The sequence below is a fragment of the Colobus angolensis genome, unplaced genomic scaffold (genome assembly GCF_000951035.1).
Source record: "Colobus angolensis palliatus isolate OR3802 unplaced genomic scaffold, Cang.pa_1.0 Scaffold7, whole genome shotgun sequence".
In the NCBI taxonomy this organism is placed as follows: Eukaryota; Metazoa; Chordata; class Mammalia; order Primates; family Cercopithecidae; genus Colobus; species Colobus angolensis.
In genome coordinates this window covers 22,344,791-22,349,013 of record NW_012120709.1, presented here as the reverse complement: position 1 = coordinate 22,349,013, position 4,223 = coordinate 22,344,791, and positions in this window count along the sequence as shown.

The window sequence follows — 4,223 nt, the reverse complement described above, 5'->3', positions numbered from 1 at the left end:
AAGCTCACTGAGAGAGCAGGGGAAGCCAGTGCTTTTCCACCAGCCAGAGCCCGGCTAATTGCCACCGGGGAGAAGGGCAGAGTTCATGCAGGTAACAGGTGTGCCTTGTCTTAATGAAGACTGACTTGTTTGCCCAGAGCTGCCTGCAGAGGTAAGAGGAGCAGGAGAAGGGACGTGGGCTGCTTGGCTCCACGCTGGACTCCACCAAATTAGAGGAGCTGGTTTTGTCCCCTTTATGACCCACCCTGGGGGTGGACATATGGGAAGAAGGGGAGATAAATAGTATCCCCAAAATAGTGCTCGCCTGAGAGAATGGTGGCAACTCGATTATTTGTGGGTGGTGTATTCACTTTGCAAGATATCTCTGGCCTTGTTACTGTCCAGAAAAATTCAATTAGGAGATAGCAAGGACAGTGATGGGACAAGGGAGGGGAGAAATGAGGAGAGGGCAGGGCGAGAGGGAGAGACCATGAGTGTGCTGTGGGAAGGGAGAGGTGAAACAAGAGAGCTGGGGCATACACAGCTCCGAATGCAATCCAACAACAAGTGTTTATTAATTGTCTATTATTTGCCTGGCACTTTACTGGGCACTGGGGACATGGGGAAGAATAAGTACAGTCCCTGCCCTAAATCTGGCAGGGGATGCTGCCGTGTAAACAGACACTGCAGCACAATGCGAGGTGCTGTAGTAGAGGCTGTCGCTGCGTGTCCAGGGAGAAGAGAAGAGGGAGAAAGATGGAGAGGAAGTCAGGAGGAGTTTTAAAAAAAAAAAAGCCATATAGAGATCAGAGGACACTTTAGAGGAAACCATGAGGATGAATTTGAGTTCACCTGGTGGGGCAGTATTGGGGCAAAAGAGGTTGAAGGGAGGACATTCCAAGAATAAAACATGATCAAAGGAGCGAATGGGCACAGTACATTCAAGGCAGAGTGGGTGGTCCCTCGGGAGAGAGAGGCGCAGAGAGATGCCTCTGCAGAAGTCTCCTGGGACCAGAACATGAAGAACATGAACAATATCCCAAGAAGTAGGGCCTTTGTCTAGGAGAAACCCAGGGTTATCAAGCAGCAGTTTTGGGTGCTCCTCTCTTATAGAATTATGCTCTCTCTCCTCTAGGGCCACAGATAATCAAGGGTGGGCAGCAGCAAGTGGGGCTTACAAGGGGCTATTCATCTTTCTTCAGCAGACTTTTGAGCACCTCTCCTTCTTTCCGTCTCGGCCTCACATCCTTCCACTAAGAGGCAAAATGATTTCAGATCAGGGCACAACGGAGGGAGGCACGAAAGCACAGAAAGATCAGGGGCTTGCCCGGGGTTGCTCAGTGTCTGCTCTGGGTCCAGCTTCCCTGTCCTACTTCTGACTCAATTACTCCATCATCCAGATTTAACTGATGAAAACCATTAATCACTGAACTGGTCGAGGTCAAAAGGATGAAATTCTGGAATGACCAGCCAACAACTGAAACCATGCCCATCCTGGATACTTTGCCTAAAGCTCAGCACAACAATGCAAAGTGGGTATCAGTTTCCCATGAAGAAACTAAACTCACAGAGATTATGTAACTTACTCATCATCACAGAGCTAGTGAGAGACTGAATTGGGATTGGAAGCCAGGTAGAGTTGACACAATGGCCTGTATTCTGTTTACCATCATTTCTCAGAACAGTGAGAGTTAGGGGAAACACTGGGGATGGAGACTGGGTGGAGGTGGCATCTCAGAATTGATCCAGTGCCAAGGACTAGAATCTCGTTAATTCCACTCTATGATGTGTTAGAAACAAGGGGATGGGAGAGGACAACATAGTTGTGTTAGTTTTGTGTTGTAATTTTTTTTTAAATCTCTGAGATGTCCCAAAATGTTGACTTTGTAAATTTGTTCAGTGAGGAGGTGGGTAAACACAAGCATTCGGAATGTGAACAGCATCATCCAGGCAGAACACCCAGCAGGTTTGCAGAGGTAGATGTAAAACACTGCAAACAGCATGCGGGAGCAACCAGCTCTCCCTGAGAGGGAAGTACAGCCTCAGCATGGAACTGGAAGCCCCCTGGAAGGCCATGGCATGCTGAGAGGGAGGAGAGACACTCTACCAGGCCTTCCAGTTGTCCCTTGGAGCCCTCCCTTCAGGAGGGCAAGGCCGTACCGTTCACAGCACACCCATTTCAAGCCTCAATGAGTTTGGTGAAATGCCATCTCCCCAGGTCAGCCTTTTACATTGCACCAGCCCAGTATCCCTGCTTGACTGCAAAGCATTAGCTAGGGCCCTGCCTCAATCAAACATGCTGCCATGGTGTGACAGGATGCATTCTGGGTAATGACAGACCGAATGTCAAAGACCTGGGAAGAGAGGCTTGCATTCTGTCCAACAGTGCAACGGGAAGCTCAGGAGCTACTGAGCACCTCGTCACTGGAAGCATCCAAGAAGACATTGGATAGGCATCTGAATGGCATAGTGTCCTGGAGTCACATTGGTCTGAGCTGGAATTCTGGCTCTACCATTTATTGGCTCAATTTCCTCCAGCCTCAGTTTACCCATTGGAAATGGGGGGAAATAAGGATATCTATCTCACAGGGTTGTTGTGAGAAGATCATGCATAAAAATGGCTTGCACAGTGCTCCATAAATGAGAAAGACAATGATGAGGGTGAAGGTGGTGGCGATGGCAGTGGTGAGTATATAAAGAGGAAGAGGAGAGTAAACACATTATTGACTCTGAAGAGAGTTTAATAAGGGGCGGTTGCAATGGGCCAATCTATAGAACTTGCCATTTTGACAGCCCTGCTTCTATATGCAGAGCTAAATAAAGGAGTCTCTGGGAAAGTTATCCCACAATAAAACCCAGCCAGCCCTTCCTACCTTCGTTGTGAGTCAGACACATTCTGCCATCTCTAACTCTGCCTATGTTCTCTCCCACAACTCTGGACAGTGAGATACAGTTCAGCCAATTAGAGCACTGCTTAATTGCTAGCATTTTGCAAACCACTGCCTTATTGACTAGAAGGGCAATAATATCAAAAAGACCTCCTGGTGACTTCACAGTTGGGAAAAATAGATGCTCCTAAGTCATCCCTTCTACCCTCTAAGTATCAAACCCCTTTCTTCCCTGGGGAAATTTCTTCTTTCATTTGCTGTAAAGTGACTTCTGCTGAAGTGTGTGTTTTTGAAGTGGAAAATTGAAAGCACATGATTCATTCCAAAAGAAAACTGTTAGTTCACAGCTGAGAAATCACTTTGCCGTTGGTCCAAAGGGTTGCTTCTCAGGTTTGAGGGGGGCAAATTTGTAACTCCACTTTCTCACTGTCTGACTACAGAACCACTCCATTGACAGACCAAGAGCCAGAGAAATGAAGATCAAAATAGCACCTTTATTCCTGATAATGTTAAATTAGAGGGTGTGCCTTCTGTCTGACCAGAATGACCTGCCACTCTACCCCTGAACTGATCTGATCCCCCAAAACTTCAGGCTTCCCTAGTGGGGGGCAGAGCCAGCCCCACAAATCTTACCATATGGCTGACAGCAGAGCTTGTGTGTTTTCCCAGGGCAGGCATATACCAAAAAAGGGAGAGGGAGGGGAAGAGAGTAGGTCATACATAAACTCAAGTGACAAATCACTCCTAGCTGGGTCAAAAAGGGAGCAGAGAGTGGCCAGGTGTGTGGTGTCAGGAAAGTCCCTCTATAGGAAAACCAGAGAAGGAAGGGGATAAAAATTCCCCAGCTTTTTTTTCTCTTAACCAGCTGGGCTTAATGTTTAACCCCCGGACAACCAGGTATGTGGTCCTCCGGCTCCAGCAGGGGATGAGCTAACTCTCTGAGCAGGAGGTTGCTCTCCCAGCATCAACCTCTGTTCCTTCCTGTGCCTTCCTGGGACCATCCTAAGACACTGTTGATTTCACTTCCATAAGGCTCTGAGATGAGCCAGAACCGGCGTGTTAATAAAATCCAGTCCAAGGCTACGTTGTGTCTAAGCCTGCAAGTTCAGAGCCTGTTCTATTTTCTAATCCAAATTGATGTCCAGCCACATGGCCCACTAACCTCATCAGAGGTTCTGTAATGAGGTTTAATAGCAGAGTGAAGATACTTCAATAATAAAATGTATAAAGAGCTAATAAAAAATGCATAAAGATTTCTTCAATAATAAATGGGAAAATAAGATGCCCCAAATTTGGATATAAACCCTTCCCATTATCAAATTCCTAGGGAAAAATTTAGAGATTAAAATCCCAAAG